At 47.4% G+C, this 23,454-nt stretch overlaps 1 long non-coding RNA gene across 1 annotated transcript in view; it reads left to right on the top strand.

The window, feature by feature from the left end:
- LOC147105186 (uncharacterized) overlaps positions 1–908 on the top strand; it is an 88,681-nt gene extending 87,773 nt beyond the window's left edge. Inside the window, exon 4 of the long non-coding RNA XR_015081761.1 lies at positions 366–908. This is a non-coding gene — a long non-coding RNA (uncharacterized LOC147105186). The remainder of the gene's footprint in view (positions 1–365) is intronic.
- The last annotated feature ends 22,546 nt before the right edge of the window (positions 909–23,454 follow it).

Raw genomic sequence — 23,454 nt, 5'->3', positions numbered from 1 at the left:
AATCAATATAAGAAAGTGAAGGCTACTCATCATTATTTATCAAATCTAGTTCTAAATTCAGGTATTCTGGGAAATTAAAGTAACACTGGCGTAGCAGGGAGTATAGGAGAGCGCTCGTCTCAGGTTAGCATTAACTACATTGCCAGTTAAGGTATAGGGAGATGTTCTTCACTTGACATGAGAAGGCTTGTTAATGATACCATCTAGTACAACATAGAAAAACTATTACACTTTTCAACACAGCCATCCTTCCTGTGCTAAACGTAAGAAAATGGAAGAGACTGCGTAGTTTTTATAATGAGCCCAGTTGAGTAGCAATGAAAGGAGACACGGCAACTTCAACATTGACTGTTTTTTTTTGCAAGGAACTACTGCTGTGAAAGAGCCTTGCAACAAGCAGAGAGTTCTGATGTAATTACTGAGCTGACACAAAGAAAATCGGCCAGCAGAGGAGTTCACCTTAATAGATGAAAACTGCCCTGATGGCTTCAACCTTGGAACATCCCAGAAGATTGAAGTTGAAATAATATCATCAGTGGAAATTACGCCCAAATGAAAAATACACTTACCGGTTTTAGAAATACATTACAGAGTGAGTCACGGTTCAGTCAGCTAGGATTGTTTGGATTGTAAAAGAATACAGGCTGGAATTTGTGAACACAACTCAGAATCCTCAGACTGATCAATAAACCATTTAGATTTAATGTCTTGGTCAATGTGCTGGAACAATAATCCGACTTGGTGTTGTGACTTGTATTTTGTCTATGTTACTTCTACTTAGAAGATATTTTTTAAATATGCTGCAAAGATTTTTCATCAAATTATGTGGCTGGAATATAAATTGAAATAGCAGCACTAATGAGAAAAACAGCAACATTCAGATTTACTTTATTAAACAGTAAACCTGCTTTCAATATTTCCCTCGTTTTTCTTCTCAGGGTTGAAATCACGCTGTGGTATATTAGTCACAAGTTTTCATTCGAAATTCCTCTGCCAACTAATTCAACAAAAGTGTGAACCCATTAAAGAAAGAACTTGCATTTATATAGCGCCTTTCACAACCACCGGAAGCACTTTACAAGCAATGAAATCTTTTTTGAAGTGTAGTCACTATTGTAATGTAGGAAACACAGCAGCCAAATTGCACACAGCAAGGTCCCACAAACAGCAATGTGATAAATACCAGACACAAACCCGGCACTAAGCTCATGGTCTACTGAGCAGCAGTGATACCCGCCCTGCTGTATGCCTCAGAGACATGGACCATGTACAGCACGCACCTTAAAGCACTGGAGAGGTATCACCAATGCTGCCTCCACAAGATCCTGCAAATCAGTGTTCTCGGTCAGGCCAACATCCCCAGCATTGAAGCTTTGACCACGCTCGATCAGCTCCGACGGACGGGTCACATTGTCCGCATGCCCGATACGAGAGTCCCGAAACAAGCGCTCTACTCGGAGCTCCGGCACGGCAAGAGAGCCCCAGGTGGGCAGAGGAAACGCTTCAAGGACACCCTCAAAACCTCCTTGAAAAAGTGTAACATCCCTACCGACAACTGGGAATCCCTGGCCCAAGACCGCACAAAGTGGAGGAGAAGCATCCGGGAAGGCGCCAAACACCTCGAGACTCTTCGCCGGGAGCAAGCGGAAGCCAAGCGCAGGCAGTGCAAGGAGCGCACGTCAACCCAAGCGCCCCACCCACCCGCCCCTTCAACCACCGTCTGCCCCACCTGTGACAGAGACTGTAGGCCTCGCATTGGACTCATCAGTCACCTGAGAACTCATTTTTAGTGTGGAAGCAAGTCATCCTCGGTTCCGAGGGACTGCCTAAGTGAAGAGAGAGATAATGACCAGATAATCTGTTTTAGTGATGTGTGTTGAGGGATAAATATTGGTCAGGACTCTGGGGATAACTCCCCTGCTCTTCTTCGGATAATGCCATGGGATCTTTTTGTCCACAGGAATGGTATGATGGAGATGTGGTGAGCAATGGGGTCTGGGATTTCATTCCTTCAAATTGCAGTCTGATGAGCCGGTCACGGACAGCCAGTCCAGAAGGCCGATTGTCTCACTGCCTCCTCCTTCCCTCCTGTTCCTCCTCCTCCTCATCCTCCTTCTCCTTGACCTCCTCATCCTCATCCTCCTTCTCCTTGACCTCCTCCTCCTCATCCTCCTTCTCCTTGACCTCTTCCTCCTCATCCTTCTTCTCATCCTCATCCTCCTCTGCCTCGTCCTCCTCCTGAGGTGGTCCTGCAATCCCTGCTGGCAAGGGCTGCGCCCTCATGATGGCCAAGTTGTGGAGCATGCAGCAGACCACCACGAAATGGGACACCCACTCTGGCGAGTACTGGAGGGCTCCTCCTGAGCCGTCAAGGCAGCAGAACCGTTGCTGTAGAGAGCCTCAGTGACCTCCCGAGTGCAGTGATGGGCGACGAACTGTGAGATGTTAGCTATGCCTTCTGCTGCAAACTGGAAGGATCCGCTGGCAAAGAAATTGAGGGCCAAGGTGACCTTGACTGCCACTGGAAGAGCCGTGGTCACCCTGGTCTGAGGCTGGAGGTTTGGTTGCAGGAGGTGGCAGAGTTCTGTGACCACCTCCTTGGTGAAGCGAAGCCTCGCAATACACTGCTCCTCGCTTAATTGAAGGTAGGAGAAGTGATGTCTGAAGACCCCAGGTGGGTAAGGCCTTCTGTTGAGAGCCCTGATGGCCCTCCTCCTCCCTCTGCACACATGTTCCCATCTTTCTCACTGCCTTTGTTCCCTCCGCCGTAGATCCTGGAGGGCGCGGTCAACTGCCAGTACAGCCCCCATGATTTTTAGCAAGAGTTGTACTTTGAAGCCTTTCAAAAATAATGAGGATGTTTTGTACTTGCCAGAACACTCCCTGATACCAAAGAATCTTGAAATGACTAAGGAAAACTCTTGCAGTGGCAGGAAGTAGCACACAGCCACTCAAACTGCAAAACCCTGACAGGTGCGAGTGATTGGTGATGATCCCTTTACATAGCATCACTGGAGCCGGCTTCCTGCTGCTGCACACCACCTGAAGCTGTCATTGCTTTCTCCAGCCGGTAAATTTGGGAGATCGGGCATCCAGTGAGCATTGCACACTCACTGACGTCACGATCTCCATCATGGCGAGCTCCCTGGTGATCGAGGTAACCGGCAGCACTACCAGCAACACCAATATCGCGTGTGGTGCAGGAACCAGTATCAGCCATCGTTACAGCTGTCAATGGCATTTTAGCGCCATCTCCTGGTTCTCCCCCACAATTTAAAAAATTATTTCTTGAACATTTCAGGAAAAAAGATACAAAGTTGAAAATAGCTCAAACTATAAAAGACAAAGGTAATAATGTAACATTTAATAGGCCAGATCCACAGAACACAAGTAGAAAATTACTGAGCCTCAACAAAGATTGAACAATGGAAAGAATCATTCCCACAAAGTAGTGGCTATGTGGAATAGAATCATAGAATGGTACAACAAAGAAAGAGACCATTTGGCCCTTTGTGCCTGCGCCGGCTCTTTGGTAAAGCTATCCAATTAATCCCAATTAATCCCACTCCACTGCTCATTCCCCATAGTCCTGTAAAAAAAAAATTCCCCTTCAAGTATGTATCCAATTCTCTTTTGAATGTTACTATTGAATCTTCTTCCACCACCCTTTCAAGCAGTGCTTTCCAGATCACAGCAACTCGCTGTGTAAAATAATATTCCCAAATAGATTCCCGACAAAAACAATTGATGTGTTTATTTAACTTTGATTTATTTGCATAACAACAATTGCTGCACTTCAGTAGTGATTTATTGGGAGAAGCACTCTGAGTACTCATAAGGCACAATACAAATGCGAGGTTTTTAAAAGTTTTTATATATATATATATGCATATCGATATATATAAAAGAGCTCTTCTGTCTGTCCCGATGTCTGTCTGTCCGTCTGTTCTCTATACGTTTGAAAGTTATAGAGCGTACCGACGCGCGCGTCGCCTCAAAAGAAAGCTTGCGATTCCGGACCGGTCATAGGCATATTTACGTTTCGGCCGGACAAAAATCCCGCCCGCGGTATCCGAAAAACGTTCAGCGTTCTGCTCATTAGCATCTCATTAGCGACCGTGTGACGTCGAGGTCGACCAATCGGACGGGCGCGTGCCATCCTACAGTTGAGTGTCGAGTGACTCGACGATTGACCAATCCTACGCTTCGGTGACCTGACCGGTCGACCAATCGGTGCGTGTGTGGGTGGGCCTTATCCTTCTGAACCGAGGTGAGTGGCCGCCATCTTGATTTTTCACAATTTTTTCCCCCACACTTTCTGTGTGTTAGGGAACTAAGGTAAATATTTAAATGATGTGTTAGGGAATTAAATAACAATTTAATAGGGGGTGGAGAGCCTCGGGAAATCGCGGGGGGGGAGAGCCTCGGGAAATCGCGGGGGGTGGGAGAGCCTCGGGAAATCGCGGGGGGGGAGAGCCTCGGGAAATCGCAGGGGGGGAGAGCCTCGGGAAATCGCGGGGGGGAGAGCCTCGGGAAATCGCGGGGGGGGGAGAGCCTCAGGAAATCGCGGGGGGGGGAGAGCCTCGGGAAATCGCGGGGGTGGGGGGGAGAGCTGATGAGTTTAAAAAAGAGAAGAGGCCGCCAGTTACGCGGCCGCCTTGACGACGGCACGCATTCGCACGGCCCCCGTTACCCCGGCAATGGGGCACGCCGGCGGTCTTGAAACCACGCATGCGCACGGCCCGCCACCCCGTCACGACAGTTGCGCAGCCGCCTTGACGCCGGCACGCATGCGCACGGCCCCCGTGACGCCAGCACAGCCTCAGGAGATCGCGGGGGGGGCGAGCCTCGGGAAATCGCGGGGGAGGAGAGCCTCGGGAAATCGCGGGGGGGGGGGAGAGCCTTGGGAAATCGCGGGGGGGGAGAGCCTCGGGAAATCGCGGGGGGGGGAGAGCCTCGGGAAATCGCGGGGGGGGGAGAGCCTCGGGAAATCGCGGGGGGGACGCAACCGCACCGGACCTCAGGCGCTAGGCAGGGGGAGGGGCCGGAGAGAGGGACAGAGGGGAGTGGGGGAGCGGGGGAGTGGGGGAGGGGAGGGGAGGGGGTGGGCGAGGGGAGGGGGTGGGGAGGGTAGGTGTGGGGGTGGGGGAGGGGAGGGAGGGAGGGAGGGAGGGAGACAGAGGAGGGGAGGGAAGGAGAGGAGGGGAGGGGAGGGAGAGGAGGGGAGGGAGAGAGGGGAGGGGAGGGAGGGATAGGACAGGGAGAGGACATGACAGGGAGAGGGGGGACACACAGGGTCAGGGAGACCAAGCGCCCCAAAATTGCCCTCGCAACGCGGGGCTCCCCAGCTAGTATAGATATAGATAAATACATTGTATTAGAATATAGACAGACAAATGCCCATCTGTCCTGATTTGGGATTAAGGGTTATAAGGATAAGTATAGTTGGAGATGAGCAAATGCTGTGTGGAACATATTGGTTCTTCAGCTGCTGAATCCAGGAAAACATCATCTGTGGAAAGCAACTGTCCACGATTGAATAAGAATAGATAGATATTGTGTTATTTCATTGGATTATGTTGGAATAGAATCTATGACTTCAGGAGCAGATTTCATGGCTAAAGTTGCTTTTTCTTATTCCATGATTTTTACATTGCTAGTTTCCTTTATATTAAAAAAAAACTCAATGTATCGCACACCTCCAGTTGTCCATTTCTTATAAACTACGCTGCTAAAACTTTTGTTTTTCATCCTGAAAACTCAAATTCACAATCCATTCTCAGCTGACACTTGGGCTGTCCTGGGGGTGGGATTGCGATTAAGACGGGTTTTTTGGGTTGGATGGGAGGAGGAAAACTGTCTGGAGAATGACTGTTTCTTGAACTCAATTGCATCTGCTGACAATCTGACCAGAGATCAGCAGTGATAGCATCAATAGAGATGCCTACAGGCTGGACTAGCCCATACTTTTAATTAAGGAAGAAATAATAAATGTAAGAGACAATCAAAAGGAGCAGGAAGTTGAACATAGTGCTAACAAGTTTATCTATATACATCTCTATATCTATATCTATGGCCTTGACTTCTTAGATTCTTTAGTGGTAATACTGAGAAAATATGCCTTCGAACTCAACATTGATTAAAGTGCAAACTCCTGAATGTGTGTAGATATTTGTATTTTTTAATGACTAGTACATCCCCCATTACTCATAGATAGTCTGGCGTTTACTGCAATCTCACTGTGGCCCAAACAAAAGGGGGTTGATTTTAACTCCAAGCATATCTCAGGTGGAGGGGGGCAAGTGCGGAGCACACTTACTGGCCTAAGTTCGAAGCACGGGATATTTTAACTCCTGGGCCTCATCTGCATTCCACCAGTGAGCTGCCCGACTCGAGCTAGCCAGAACCTGGCAGTCAGCCGGCGGGATGGAGTGAATGTTCGGGGAGCAAGGATCTGCCAGCCAGCACCAAGGAAAGGCTCACTGTAAGCGGGTAAATTGCTAGGAGGGGGGTTCAGGGGACTCTCACTGAAGGGAAGGGAAGAAACTTGCTTAAATAAAAGTAGTTCTGTCCTTCCCTTCCAAAAATCTCTTATTTGCAATTAGTTACTTAGACCGCGATTTTGCTGGTGCTCAGAGGGTGGGTTTGGAGGCGGGTCAGGTGTGAAAATCCAAATGATTGATGGCAGGTTGTGAACCCGCCTCCATCCCGCTTCCACACAACCTTGCAAAGTGTCGGGTCTGCGAGTCCCAATCAGACCCGACACCAAACGACGGGAGAGACACTTAAGGCAGTTAACAGCTTGTTCACTGCCTACATAATCCTCCTGCCCCTACAAAGCAAAGTTTTACACTTACCTTGGAGGCCCTCTTCTGTCTGAAGACCAGCTGCCGACTTGCTTCAACCTGGAAAGAAAGCCGTGGCAACTTCCCCGCTCAGGCCCGAGTTAAAATGCAATCGTGTATCTTTTTTGATACAACCCCAATTTACATAAACTCTGCTTTAGGCGGGCACTTCATCCGCTTGCAGAACCCTGAAGGTAAAAATGGGAAATGACACGAAAGGCTCAGGTTTCGAGTGGGTAAATAACCACCTTCCCCTTTTGTAACTGCCCAGCCAGACAATTTCCACCGGGCGGGAAGGGTTCAAACGACCCCAAGATGTTCACCTTTCACTGTAACCCAGCAAATTTACTGAAGCAATCTATTAGTTGGCTAATATAAGGAAAATATATTATACAGTTTTCTGATACTGCAATTTCATGGCCTCACAGATATAATATTAGCAATATTATTTACAAACCAACTTACAAAACTTGCTTAAATAAAAGTAGTTTTGACCTTCCCTTCCAAAAATCTCTTATTTGCAATGAGTTATTAGGCCGCAATTTTGCTGGTGCTCAGAGGGTGAGTTTGGAGGTGGGTCAGGTGTGAAAATCTAAATGATTGACGGCAGGTTGTGAACCCGCCGCCATCCCGTCTCAACACAACCTTGCAAAGTGTCGGGTCGGCGAGTTCCGATCAGACCCGACACCAAATGGCGGGAGAGACATTTAAGGCAGTTAACAGCTTGTTCACTGCCTACATAATCCCATTTTACCAGGCTCTTCCCATTTTACTACATTTTCAGTGTGTTCCATGTCGTGCGACAAAAAAGCCAGCTGATTGTGCCGAGTTCAGCAACTACCTGAATTCTTGACAGCTGCTCCTGCAGCATAAAAGCAGACCTGTAACATGGCTGACTTTCAGATGCCAGAACTTTGTGTTTTGAGGTTTTGGAACACATTTTGCAGGTCTATTGAGCGTGTGAATGTTTAAGCTGAGATCCATATGCACTGTGACCTCCTTGGAAAACCCTCTCCCCACATTGACTGAGCGCTTATAACATCTGTCCCTCAACTAAGATATATACCAGCAGAATGGGAACCATTTATGCAGGAAACTTTCGATTTACTGGCACCTAAATAACCGGAAATCTCGGTTAACCGGCAAAATTCAGGAGTAGGTTCAGGTAACTTTTATTACTTTTTTTACTCCATTTGTTGCTGTGCAAGAGTGTGGCTGCAGCTGTTGCTAAGCTACAGAGACGCTTGCAACTTGTGCCCATTGTTCTGAAGCAGGGTTTGTTGCTTTATACGGAGCTCTCAGCTCTGTATCTTTTACTATAGCGTTCGGTTATCCGGAATTTTTGATGAACCGGCACCACGTCGGTCCCGTCCGTGCCAGATAAAAAAAAGTTTCCTGTACCCTCTCATCCTGGTCCTCAGAATCGGAGGAAGAGCAGCCACAGCAGCAGCAGAACCAGGCACAACAGCAGCAGCAACAGCAGGAGCGCCAACCTCCTCCTCACCCACCTGATGCTGCACAGGGCAGAGGGCACCAGCGCAGGGCTGCACCTCGCCACAGGAGATACCCTCAACACAGGCTTTACAGGCCAAGGATGAGCTTTCTCAACATGAGTGAGCAGCAGTGCCAAAGGAGGCTGAGAGTTCCGCGAGAGGTAGTCGCCACATGGCCACAGTAAATAATAATTCTAATAGGTCTAAGAGCATTAAAAAAACAAGCCTGAAGGCTTTGTGTCTTAATGTGAGGAGCATTCGTAATAAAGTGGATGAATTAGCTGCGCAAATAGAGGTAAACGAATATGATTTGATTGGGATTACGGAAACATGACTCCAGGGTGGCCAAGGCTGGGAACTCAACATCCAGGGGTATTCAATATTCAGGAAAGATAGGCAAAAAGGAAAGGGAGGTGGGGTAGCATTGCTGGTTAAAGAAGGGATTAACACAATTGTAAGGAAGGATATTAGCTCTGATGATGTGGAATCTGTATGGGTAGAACTGAGGAATACCAAGGGGCAGAAAACGTTAGTGGGAGTGGCATATAGATCTCAAAACAGTAATGCAGAGGTCGGGGATGGCATTAAAAGGGAAATTAGAGAAGCTTGCAACAAGAGCACAGCATTCATCATGGGTGACTTTAATCTACACATAGATTGGGCTAACCAAATTAGTAACAAGACTGTGGACGAAGAATTCCTGGAGTGTTTAAGGGATGGTTTCCTGGACCAATATGTCGAGGAACCAACCAGAGATCAGGCCATCTTAGACTGGGTATTATGTAACGAGAAAGGATTAATTAGCAATCTTGTTGTACGAGGCCCCTTGGGTCGGAGCGATCATAATATGATCGAATTCTTCATTACGATGGAGAATGAAGTAGTCGACTCAGAGAGTAGGGTCCTAAATTTAAATAAAGGAAACTACGATGGTCTGAGGCGCGAGTTGGGTAGGATTGATTGGGGAATGTCATACAAAGAGTTGATGGTGGATAGGCAATGGCAAACATTTAAAGATCGCATGGATGAACTACAGAATTTTTTCATCCCTGTTTGGCATAAAAATAAAACAAAAAAGGTGACTCAACCATGGCTAACAAGGGAAATTAGGGTTAGCATAAGATCCAAGGAGAGGACATATAATTTGGCCAGAAAAAGCAGTAAACCTGAGGATTGGGAGCAGTTTAGGATTCAACAAAGGAGGACAAAGGGATTAATTAAGAAGGGGAAAATAGAATATGAGAGTAAGCTTGCAAGGAACATAAAAACTGACTGTAAAAGCTTTTATAGATATGTGAAGAGAAAAAGATTGGTGAAGTCAAGCGTAGGTCCCTTGAAGTCAGAATCAGGGGAATTTATAATGGGGAACAAAGAAATGGCAGGCCAATTAAATATATATTTTGGTTCTGTCTTCACAAAGGAGGACACAAATAACCTCCCAGAGATGTCAGGGAACATAGGGTCTGATGAAAGGGAGGAACTGAAAGGAATCAGTATTTATAAAGAAATGGTGTAAGGGAAATTGATGGGATTGAAGGCCGATAAATCCCCAGGGCCTGATAATCTACATCCTAGGGTACTTAAGGAAGTGGCCCTAGAAATAGTAGGTGCATTGCTGATCATCTTCCAACATTCGATGGAATCTGGAACAGTACCCATGGATTGGAGGGTAGCTAATGTTACCCCACTATTCAAAAAAGGTGGTAGAAAGAAAACGGGGAATTACAGACCGGTAAGCCTGACATCGGTAGTGGGGAAAATGCTAGAGTCCATTATAAAAGATGTAATAGCAGAGCACTTTGAAAACAGTGACAGGATCGGACAAAGTCAACATGGATTTACAAAAGGTAAATCGTGCTTGACTAATCTACTGGAATTTTTTGAGGATGTAACTGGTAAAATAGATAAGGGAGAACCAGTGGATGTGGTGTATTTGGACTTTCAGAAGGCTTTCGATAAGGTCCCGCATAAGAGATTAGCGTGTAAAGTTAAGGCACATGGGATTGGGGGCAAGGTACTGACTTGGATAGAGAACTGGTTGGCAGACAGAAAGCAAAGAGTTGGAATAAACGGGTCTTTTTCCAAGTGGCAGGCAGTGACTAGTCGGGTACCGCAAGGATCGGTCCTTGGACCCCAGCTATTCACAATATATATTAATGATCTAGACAAGGGAACTAGATGTAATATCTCCAAATTTGCAGACGACACAAAGCTGGGTGGGCCTGTGTGCCGAGAAACTCCAGGATGATTTGGACAGGTTGGGTGATTGGGCAAAAGCATAGCAGATGCAATATAACGTGGATAAATGTGAGGTTACCCACTTTGGTAGCAAAAACAGGAAGGCAGATTATTATCTGAATGGCAATAGATTGGGAGAAGGGGAAGTGCAACGAGACCTGGGTGTCCTTGTGCACCAGTCGCTGAAGGTAAGCATGCAGGTGCAGCAGGCGGTTAAGAAGGCAAATGGTATGTTGGCCTTCGTAGCGAGAGGGTTTGAGTACAGGAACAAGGATGCCTTGCTGCAGTTATACAGGGCCTTGGAGAGACCACATCTTGAGTACTGTGTGCAGTTTTGGTCGCCTTATCTGAGGAAGGATGTTCTTGCCATGGAAAGAGTTCAACGAAGATTCACCAGGCTGATACCTGGGATGGCAGGAGTGACGTATGAGGAGAGATAGGGTCGATTGGGCATGTACTCACTGGAGTTTAGATGAATGAGAGGGGATCTCATTGAAACTTATAAAATTCTGACAGGACTAAACAGACTAGATGCAGGAAGGATGTTCCCAATCGGCGGGGAGTCCAGAACCAGAGGTCACAGTCTAAGGATAAGGGGTAGGCCATTTAGGACAGAAATGAGGATGAATTTCTTCACCCAGAGAGTGGTGAACCTGTGGAATTCTCTACCACAGAAGGCAGTAGAGGCCAATTCATTAAATATATTCAAGAAGGAGTTGGATATATTTCTTAAGGCTAAAGGGATCAAGCGGTATGGGGAGAAAGCAGGGACCGGGTACTGAATTTGGATGATCAGCCATGATCGCATTGAATGGCGGAGCAGGCTCGAGGGGCTGAATGGCCTACTCCTGCTCCTATCTTCTATGTTTCTATGCTGACATCTGTACAATGCTGCTCCAACATCTGGAGCCCAGAGGAGCGTGTGGACACTCCTTACCAGTGGCTGTCAAAGTCACCACCGCACTCAACTTCTTTGCTTCAGGGTCCTTCCAGGGATCAGCTGCAGACATCAGCGGCTTCTCCCAGTCAGCCGCACACAGTTGCATCACGCAGGTTACCAATGCCCTCTTTGCAAAGGCACGCAATTACATCCACTTCTCCACTGATGAAGCAAGTGTAACCACTCGCACGATTGGCTTTGCAAATATGGCAGGCTTCCCAAGGGTGCAGGGCGTCGTTGACTACTCATGTGTGGCCATTAGCGCACCCCATCACAACCCAGCTGTATTTGTCAACTGCAAGGACTTCCACTCCCTTAACGTCCAGCTGGTGTGAAACCACAGGAAGAACATTATGCATGTTTGCGCCAAGTTCCCTGGCAGTTGCCCTAACTCATTCATCCTGCGGCAGTCTACTGTGCCTCAGCTGTTCAATCCGCCAACCCAACTTTCCGGATGGCTACTTGGAGACAAGGGCTATCCCCTGAAGACATGGCTAATGACACTGATGAGGAGGCCATCAAACGAAGCTGAGGAGTGCTACAATGTGAGCCACATTTCCACCAGAAGCATCATAGAGCAAACCATCGGCTTGCTGAAAATGCGATTCAGATGCCTCGACAGATCTGGTGGAGCCCTAGAGTACTCACCAGCCAGGGTCTCCAGAATCATCGTGGTCTGCTGTGCACTGCACAACATCACACAGCAGTGTGGCTTACCGCTGCCTGAGGAACAAGTGACTCAGCGCACAGCCTCCTGCTCCTCAGAGGAGGAGGAGGATGCAGATGAGGAAGACCTTGCGGAGGCACATGTGCCAGTTCCACCAGCACATTGCTGGCTGTGAGGCAAGGGATGCACTAATCCATGCCAGATTCACGTAAGTTTATGCAGCCAACCCATGTGGCTGGCACATGGAAATGAGTGTCTGGCTGACCTTCTTAACACACCATACTGCATCTGTACAGTAAAATGTGGCTTCCCATCACTCTCAGCACCATCATTACAGATGAAAGGCACCCTGACCCCTCAATGTGACACTTCCATTTCTGAGCACACATAGGCCAACTCTTTGAAGCTTTGCCATCGCATCTCTTTATTACACTTGAAATAACGATGACAATTTTCACTTTGTTTTATATCAAAACACCCAAGTGACTACCCTTGTGACTAGTTGTGTATTAACTTTCTCTTACGCATGCTTCTATATGGTGCTTCCCCTGTGGCTTCAGCAGATGTTGAGGCACCTTGCTCACTTCCATGCTGCTCCTGCTTCGACACCTTTGGTGGGCGTCCTCTGGGTTTGGGAGCCTGGGAGGGCTCAGCAACAGTCTGCTCCTCCTGCGGCTGTGCAGGGGCTGAGACGGCCATCTAAGCTGGGTGAGGAATTGGGGGCTCTGAGCAAGGGCTCCGCAGTGGCATGGGAGTGTGAGTGCTTGGAGGGGAGCTCACACTTCCTTGTTGTTGACCACCAACATCCCTCTCATGGGTCACCCGCACTTCATTGCTAGCAAGTAGCTGGAGAGCACTTTGCTGCACATCAGTGGGGCCATAAGGACCCGTCTCTATACTCTCAGTCCTCATAATGGGGATGTCCATGTACCTCTGGTTCCTCTCCTCAATAGATGCCCATCTATCCTCCATAGCAGACCATCTATTTAGAAGAGTCACCATGTTCATTTGCATCTGGCGATTTATGTCCTCCATGAGGTTGTCATCCTTTCCATGGCTGCACCTACATTCGCCATTGAGTGCACCACGGCATTGCTCATGTTTGAGATGGACTCCTCCATTCTCTGCACACTCACAGTTACCATGGTCGCAAACCCTGTCAGAGAATCTTGCACTTGTTCCTGAAGTTCCAGCACCCCTCTCTTTCTGGATGGCCCCAGAGGCACAGGGTCCACAGACAGTTGGGCAAGCTAGGAACGTCCAGCGCCCTCCAACGAGGACTCTCCTCTGCTGTCCCTGTCTCCACCATCTGCTGATGCTCACTTGTGAGCTGTGATATGCCAGGTGACAACACCAATCTTTCTCGCGAATGATCCACCGAGGTGTGCATCTCTGCGCTGGTGCTGGCTGCGCTCAAATCTGCTGATGCTGCACCCTCAGAGGTTACAACTTCCTCTGAGGAGTCTTCTGGCTCTTCCTCTTGGACAGTGGGGAGAGGGGCTCTCGATGCTCCGGCGGCGGAGTAAAGGCATCAGTTAGACATGTGATATTAACGTAGCAGACACATCCCATTGTGCAGATGATTAGAACTCAATCTGTTTGAACATCAGATGTCATATCACTCACTCATGAAATCTAAATGAGAGGGTTGCAAATCTATTCTGTCACCAGCTTGCTCTACTGCGCCCGTCTCTCCGTCCCCCACTTCCAGATCCTCAGCACCTCCGACAATGTCGATTGCAGCCTCCTCAGCAGTGGTCAAATGCGCCAACAAAGGTGGCCCTCCTCCTGTCCTGCCCCTCTCCCTCTTATTGTGGGTTCTCTTTTCCTGCAATGAGGGAGACAAGCGGAGTTTGAGCGAGAATGTTGGAGTGAGTGTAGAGAATCCATAGCATAGATGCTTAGGGGGAGACAAAGATGGAGTGAGATGCCAATACCAAGGGCCCTCCCTGTGCGTTGTTAGTTGTTGCCATTGCATAACAGTGATACCAAGTGTGAGGGGTGCATAGTAGAATGGTGGAGTCATTCTGCACGTAGAGAGAGAGGGATGGTTAAGGGTGCAAGGCATGTAAGGGTAGGTTGGGATGTGCAGGAGTAGGTTGATAATGAAGAGTGCTGGTGATGAGAGGAGATGGGGAGCAGATTGAAGGTCAGTGTGATGTCATACTCACTTTTGATGAGCGTAGCAGGTCATTGACACTTTTGCAGCACTGAACCCAGGTGCGTGCACACAAAGACCTGGTGCTCGCCTCCTCAGCAATTTGCAGGAAGGCTGCCTTGGTTTGCTGAGGAGGCTTCCTCCGTCCATTTGAGGGGAACAGTACCCGTTGGCGCCCTCTTACTCCCGCCACAAGAACATGGAGGGAGTCATCATCGAATCTTGGAGAGGCCTTTGATCTTGACCCACTCATCTCTCTATCTGCCACACTGAAAAGCATCAGAACATGAAGGAAAAATCACAAGGCTGCATGGGCCCCTTAAAGGCAGCTGAATGGAAGACGTCAGCAGAGGCGAGCAACAGACCCAAACCCACTGATTGGGCCGGGCAACACGCACGATGGGTTTAATAAGCCCAGTTAAGGCAAAATACTTAATGCTGAGTGGATTAAACCGACAAGCCAACCCGACTCCAACCGGCCTCCACTTGGAAAATCACGGCCTTAGATTAGAATATATATTTTACTCTAGCTATCATGGTGAATTTGCAGTATTTGTTTAAGGTACTTTTTTGTACATTGCCGGCTTTTTTTTTATTCGTTTATGGGATGTGAACATTTATTGCCGGTCCCTAATTGCACTTGAGAAGGTGGTGGTGAGCCGCTTTCTTGAACCGCTGCAGTTCGTGTGGTGAATCAAGCGGGCTGCTGTGTCCTGGATGGTGTCGAGCTTTTTGAGTGTTGTTGGAGCTGCACTCATCCAGGCAAGTGGAGAGTATTCCATCACTCTCCTTACTTGTGCCTTGTAGATGGCAGAAAGGCTTTGGGGAGTCAGGAGGTGAGACACTCGCTGCAGAATACCTAGCCTCTGACCTGCTCTTGTTGCCACAGTATTTATGTGACTGGTCCAGTTAAGTTTCTGGTAAATGGTGACCCCCAGGATGTTGATAGAAACATAGAAACATAGAAGATAGGAGCAGGAGTAGGCCATTCAGCCCCTTGAGCCTGTTCTGCCATTTAATGAGATCATGGCTGATCATCCAAATTCAGTACCCTGTCCCTGCTTTCTCCCCATATCCCTTGATCCCTTTAGCCTTAAAAAAATATATCTAACTCCTTCTTGAATACATTTAATGAATTGGCCTCAACTGCCTTCTGTGGTGGAGAATTCCACAGGTTCACCACTCTCTGGGTGAAGAAATTCCTCCTCATCTCAGTCCTAAATGGCTTACCCTTATCCTTAGACTGTGACACCTGGTTCTGGACTCCCCCGCCATCAGGAACATCCTGCCTGCATCTAGTCTGTCTAGTCCTGTTAGAATTTTATACGTTTCAATGAGATCCCGTCTCATTCTTCTAAACTCTAGCAAATATAAGCCTAATCGACCCAATCTCTCCTCATACATCATTCCTGCCATCCCAGCTATCAGTCTGGTGAATCTTCGCTGCACTCTCTCCATGGCAAGAACATCCTTCCTCAGATAAGGTGACCAAAACTGCACACAGTACTCAAGGTGTGGTCTCACCAAGGCCCTGTACAACTGCAGCAAGACATCCTTGCTCCTGTGCTCGAATCCTCTCTCTATGAAGGCCAACATACCATTTGCCTTCATAACCGCCTGCTGCACCCGCATGCTTACCTTCAGTGACTGGTGCACAAGGACACCCAGGTCTCGTTGCACTTCCCCTTTTCCCAATCTATTGCCATTCAGATAATAATCTGCCTTCCTGTTTTTGCCACCAAAGTGGATAACCTCGCATTTATCCACATTATACTGCATCTGCCATGCATCTGCCCAATCACCCAACCTGTCCAAATCGTACTGGAGTTTCTCTGCATCCTCCTCACAGCACACACGCCCATCCAACTTTATGTCGTCTGCAAACTTGGAGATATTACATCTAGTTCCCTCGTCTAGATCATTAATATATATTGTGAATAGCTGGGGTCCTAGCACCAATCCCTGCGGTACCCCACTAGTCACTGCCTGCCACTCGGAAAAAGACACGTTTATTCCATCTTTTTTCTTCCTGTCTGCCAACCAGTTCTCTATCCAAGTCAGTACCTTACCCCCAATCCCATTTGCTTTAACTTTGCACGCTAATCTCTTATGCGGGGCCTTATCGAAAGCCTTCTGAAAGTCCAAATACACCACATCCACTGGTTCTCCCTTATCTATTCTACTAGTTACATCCTCAAAAAATTCCAGTAGATTAGTCAAGCATGATTTACCTTTTGTAAATCCATGTTGACTTTGTCCGATCCTGTCACTGTTTTCCAAGTGCTCTGCTATTACATCTTTTATAATGGACTCTAGCATTTTCCCCACTACCGATGTCAGGCTTACCGGTCTGTAATTCCCCATTTTCTCTCTACCACCCTTTTTAAATAGTGGGGTTACATTAGCTACCCGCCAATCCATGGGTACTGTTCCAGAGTATATAGAATTTTGGAAGATGACCAGTAATGCATCGACTATTTCTAGGGCCACTAGGCCCTGGGGATTTATCGGCCTTCAATCCCATCAATTTCCCTAACACCATTTCTCTACAAATACTGATTTCATTCAATTCCTCCCTCTCATTAGACCCTATGTTCCCTGACATCTCTGGGAGGTTATTTGTGTCCTCCTTTGGGAAGACAGAGCCAAAGTATGTATTTAATTGGTCTGCCATTTCTTTGTTCCCCATTATAAATTCCCCTGATTCTGACTGCAAGGGACCTACGCTTGACTTCAACAATCTTTTTCTCTTCACATATCTATAGAAGCTTTTACAGTCAGTTTTTATGTTCCCTTCAAGCTTACTCTCATAACCTATTTTCCCCCTCTTAACTAATCCCTTTGTCCTCCTTTGCTGAATCCTAAACTGCTTCCAATCCTCAGGTTTGCTGCTTTTTCTGGCCAAATTATATGTCCCATTATGCTAACCCTAATTTCCCTTGTTAGCCACGGTTGAGTCACCTTTTTTGTTTTATTTTTATGCCAAACAGGGATGAACAAATTCTGTAGTTCATCCATGCGATCTTTAAATGTTTGCCATTGCCTATCCACAGTCAACCCTTTAAGTAACATGCCCCAATCCATCCTAGGCAGCTCGTGGCTCATACCATCGTAGTTTCCTTTATTTAACATCAGGACCCCAGTCTCTGAGTCAACTACTTCACTCTCCATCTTAATGAAGAATTCTATCATATGATCGCTCCTCCCCAAGGGGCTTCACACAACAAGATTGTTAATTAATCCTTTCTCTTTACATAATACCCAGTCTAAGATGACCTGATCTCTAGTTGGTTCCTCGACATATTGGTCCAGGAAACCATCCCATATACACTCTAGGAATTCCTCCTCCACAGTATTGTTACTAATTTGGTTAGCCCAATCTATATGTAGATTAAAGTCACCCATGTGCCCTTATTTTACGCGTCTCTAATTTCCCATTTAATGACATCCCCAACCTCAGCATTACTGTTTGGGGGTCTGTATACAACTCCCACTAAAATTTTCTGCCCCCTGGTATTTCTCAGCTCTGCCCATACAGATTCCACATCATCAGAGCTAATATCCTTCCTTACTATTATGTTAATCTCCTCTTTAACCAGCAATGCTACCTCACCTCCTTTTCCTTTTTTCCTGTCCTTCCTGAATATTGTATACCCCTGGATGTTGAATTCCCAGCCTTGATCACCCTGGAGCCATGTCTCCATAATCCCAATTATATCATATCCGTTTACATCTATTTGCGCAGCTAATTCATCCACCTTATTACGAATGCTCCTCGCATTAAGACACAAAGCCTTCAGGTTTGATTTTCTAACACTCTAAGTCCATTTAGAATTATTATTTACTGTAGCCCTGTTTGATTTACACCCTTGATTTCTCTGCCTTCCACTTTTGCTTTTCTCCTTCCTGTCTTTTGTTTCTATCCTTGCTTCCCTTTCCTCTGTCTCCCTGCACAGATTCCCAACCCCCTGCCATGTTAGTTTAAACCCTCCCCAACAGCACTAGCAAACACTCCCCCTAGGACATCAGTCCCGGTCCTGCCCAGGTGCAAACCGTCCAGTTTGTACTGGTCCCACCTCCCCCAGAACCAGTTCCAATGATAGTGGACGATTCGGCGATGGTAATGCCATTGAATGTCAAGGGGAGGTGGCTAGACTCTCACTTATTGGAGATAGTCATTGCCTGGCACTTCTGTGGTCTGAATATTACCTGCCACTTATCAGCCCAAGCCTGAATGTCGTTCAGGTCTTGTTGCATGCGGGCATGGACTGCTTCATTATCTGAGGAGTTGTGAATGGCGTTGAACACTGTGCAGTCATCAGCGAACATCCCCATTTCTGACCTTATGTTGGATGGAAGGTCATTGATGAAGCAGCTGAAGATGGTTGGGCCTAGGACACTGCCCTGAAGAACTTCTGCAGCGATGTCCTGGGGCTGTGATATGTGCTGGCTCTCTGAGCACCTTCTGGAGGGAGCTGGACCAGTTCTTGGCTGGGGAATCAGATCACATCTTATGGATCACAGAGACACTGCAGCAAATAAAATTATTCTATTCAAGTTAGTATTAGTTGGAAAAAGTAATGATTTTTTTGTAACCTCACGGACACAGTGTAATTCAGTTATATATATTATTTCTATTGATACAGTGTGGAAAGAGTTTCTGAAATTTTCAGATCCATCATTGACATACCAGTGGCAGTCTGTAAATTTCTAATGAGTGTGTGCAACACCAATTTATCACTGTGATCAGTGTTTAAATCACTCGGCTTCCTCCAGCTCTGTAATTGGTGAAAACAAATGTCTGGGTCCGTGAATTGTGAAATGAATCCTGGTTGATGACTGATGCACAAGTGAGGGGATTGCAAATTCAGAGCTAATATTTGTCAGGTTAGTGGCTGAACGTACTTGGCTGCAAGTCGGAGAAATCAATGAGTGAATAACTAGAACTCACTGAATCAGAAATCATTATCCAGAGTTCTACTGTGGCTGTAGCACATCTCAGCATCAAAGTCTCTTTTTATTCTCATTAGGGTGACTGTTGACAGCACTGGAGATTGGAATACATTTTCTTTGGTATATCTATGATTGCTAACAAGTATGGCTACTAATAATGATGTAATAATCATTTAGTCTTTGCTTTGATTTCCTATGGTTCTCCCACTCAGGAATGAACCAAATAAAATGACAAACATTTTCATACCTCACTAAGCTGTCTTGAGATCAACTTATCCCCCTTTTCACAAACTTAGCACTGTATCAAATTGTTTCTCTGTAACTGCTGGTACAAGTGCAGCGCGCAACAATCACCAGGCAGGAGTGTTCCCTCCCAGTCGGGGAACACTTCAGCAGTCAAGGACATTCAGCCTCCGATCTTCGGGTAAGCATTCTCCAAGGTGGCCTTCGAGACACACGACAACGCAAAATTGTCGAGCAGAAACTGATAGCCAAGTTCCGCACCCATGAGGACAGCCTCAACCGAGATCTTGGGTTCATGTCACGCTACATGTAACCCCACCTGACGCAGGGTCATCCAGACTTGAGTCGACATTGGCTTGTTCTCTCTACACAGATGCCTGCTGTGATTTCCAGCAAAAAATAAATAAATGTTTTTTGTCTGTTTTTTTGTTTTTCATACAGACCCCAGCATCTGCAATATTTGACCCCTTGTGACCCCACCTCATTGTTCTTTGATGTAATGTTTTCCTGACTGACCTGTTTGGATACCATTCACACCTTTGATTGCTGTGATTATCTCTCTGCCGAGGTGTGATAAATGGCAGTTGGCAAGATTACCTGTAAACATCTGACATTATTCTCTGACTATATAAGTTGTGTCTTTATGCATTTCTCCACTTCACCTGACGAAGGAGCAGCGCTCCGAAAGCTTGTGATTTCAAATAAAGCTGTTGGACTATAACCTGGTGTTGTGTGACTTCTTACATTTGTCCACCCCAGTCCAACTCCAGCATCTCCACACCATGGCTACTATCGACACCACAAACTGCCGGCTCAAAGTGGAGAGGATCTCCAAGAAGATCGCGCATATCGACACAGACATCAAGTTTCTACAGAGATGCAAGAAAGCAGACAAGATCCCAAAAGGACTACAGATCACGAACCCACTCAAGTCGACCTACAACACAGACTACGCTGAGAGACTCTGCCGTCGTACCTCTCGCACACTCCTCAACCATCTCATACACCAGCTCTACAGCAGACGCCGCAACCTCGAAACCGAGATGGAGTCCATGTTCTCAGCTGTGCTCAGGACACAGCAGACCAGCTACGAGACACCGCCAAACAAACAAGGCAACGGAACTACGCTACCTACATGCACACCAAGAACAGGAAGCTTGAGAAACTCGGCATCACCAGCAGCAGCAACCAAGCCTCCCCCGGTACCACGGTTGAAACCACAGGGAAATCCATCGTTAACCTGTCCGACCACACCCTTCAACCAGACGAAATTGAATTTCTCAGCCGAGGGCTCAATTTCTGCCCCACCACCAAAATGGACCCCATCGGTCTCGCGGCAGACACAGAGGAATTCATCAGGAGAATGAGGTTCCGGGAATTCTTCCACAAATCCCAAGATGTCAGCAGCGAACCCAATGAGACAATCAATGATCCCGAACAGCAGACAGAGGGATCCACAGTGCAGCAACCGAAGAAGAAAGAGTCAAATTGGACCCCTCCGGAGGGTCGCTGCCCTAAGCTTGACATGTATGCTCAAGCTGTCAGGAGATGCATCAACGCCAGATTCATCAGCCGCACTCACAAGACAGTCCAGAATGTCACCTGAGCACAACGCAATGCCATCCACGCTCTCAAGACCAACCGCAACATCGTCATCAAACCAGCAGACAAAGGAGGCGCCATCGTCATACAGAACAGAACGGACTATTGCAAAGAAGTATACCGACAACTGGACATCCAGGAACACTACAGTTACCCGCAGATCCGACCAAAGAACACACCCGCCAACTCAACAGACTGATCAAGACCTTCGATCCAGACCTTCAAAGCATCCTACATGCTCTCATCCCATGTACTCCCCGCATGGGAGACTTCTACTGCCTCCCAAAGATACACAAAGCCAACACACCCGGATGTCCTATCGCATCAGGCAACGGAACCCTGTGTGAGAACCTCCCTGGATATGTCGAGGGCATCCTGAAACCCATCGTACAGGGACCCAGCTTCTGTCGCGACACTACAGACTTCTTACAGAAACTCAGCACCCACGGACCAGTTGAACCAGGAACACTCCTCGCCACGATGGACGTCTCGGCACTCTACACCAGTATCCCCCACGATGACGGCATCGCTGCGACAGCCTCAGTACTCAACACCAACAACAGCCAATCTTCAGACGCCATCCTACAACTCATCCGCTTCATCCTTGACCACAATGTCTTCACCTTCGACAACCAGTTCTTTACCCAAACACACGGAACAGCCATGGGGACCAAATTCGCACCCCAATACGCAAACATCTTCATGCACAAGTTTGAGCAAGACTTCTTCGCTGCACAGGATCTCCAACCAACGCTATACACCAGATACATCGACGACATTTTCTTCCTATGGACCCACGGCGAAGAATCACTGAAAAGACTACACGATAACATCAACGAGTTCCATCCCACCATCAAACTCACCATGGACTACTCCTCAGAATCGGTTTCATTCTTGGACACACGAATCTCCATCAAAGACGGACACCTCAGCACTTCACTCTACCGCAAGCCCACGGACAACCTCACGATGCTTCACTTCTCCAGCTTCCACCCTAACCACGTTAAAGAAGCCATCCCCTATGGACAAGCCCTGCGAATACACAGGATCTGCTCAGACGAGGAGGAACGCGATGGACACCTACAGACACTGAAAGACGCCCTTGTAAGAACGGGATATGACGCTCGACTCGTCGATCGACAGTTCCGACGGGCCACAGCGAAAAATCACACCGACCTCCTCAGAAGACAAACACGGGACACAACCAACAGAGTACCCTTCATCGTCCAGTACTTCCCCGGAGCGGAGAAACTATGCCATGTTCTTCGCAGCCTTCAACATGTCATCGATGATGACGAACACCTCGCTAAGGCCATCCCCACGCCTCCACTACTCACTTTCAAACAGCCGCCTAACCTCAAACAGACCATCGTTCGCAGCAAATTACCCAGCTTTCAGGAGAACAGCGACCACGACACCACACAACCCTGCCACAGCAACCTCTGCAAGACATGCCAGATCATCAACACAGATACCATCATCACACGTGAGGACACCACCCACCAGGTACATGGTACATACTCATGTGACTCGGCCAACGTTGTCTACCTCATACATTGCAGGAAAGGATGCCCCGGAGCATGGTACATCGGCGAGACCATGCAGACACTGCGACAACGGATGAACGGACACCGCGCAACAATCACCAGGCAGGAGTGTTCCCTCCCAGTCGGGGAACACTTCAGCAGTCAAGGACATTCAGCCTCCGATCTTCAGGTAAGCATTCTCCAAGGCAGCCTTCGAGACACACGACAACGCAAAATCGTCGAGCAGAAACTGATAGCCAAGTTCCGCACCCATGAGGACGGCCTCAACCGAGATCTTGGGTTCATGTCACGCTACATGTAACCCCACCTGACGCAGCGTCATCCAGACTCGAGTCAACATTGGCTTGTTCTCTCTACACAGATGCGGCCGGACCTGCTGTGATTTCCAGCAAAAAAAAGCCAAAAATTGTTTTTTGTCTGTTTTTTTGTTTTTCATACAGACCCCAGCATCTGCAATATTTGACCCCTTGTGACCCCACCTCATTGTTCTTTGATGTAATGTTTTCCTGACTGACCTGTTTGGACACCATTCACACCTTTGATTGCTGTGATTATCTCTCTGCCGAGGTGTGATAAATGGCAGTTGGCAAGATTACCTGTAAACATCTGACATTATTCTCTGACTATATAAGTTGTGTCTTTATGCATTTCTCCACTTCACCTGACGAAGGAGCAGCGCTCCGAAAGCTTGTGATTTCAAATAAAGCTGTTGGACTATAATCTGGTGTTGTGTGACTTCTTACAAGCGTGAAGAAGGGCATTAATGCT

The sequence above is a fragment of the Somniosus microcephalus genome, chromosome 18 (genome assembly GCF_052327205.1).
Source record: "Somniosus microcephalus isolate GS21.2 chromosome 18, FLI_Smic_1.0, whole genome shotgun sequence".
Lineage (NCBI taxonomy): Eukaryota > Metazoa > Chordata > Chondrichthyes > Squaliformes > Somniosidae > Somniosus > Somniosus microcephalus.
This window is presented reverse-complemented; position numbering and strand designations above follow the sequence as displayed.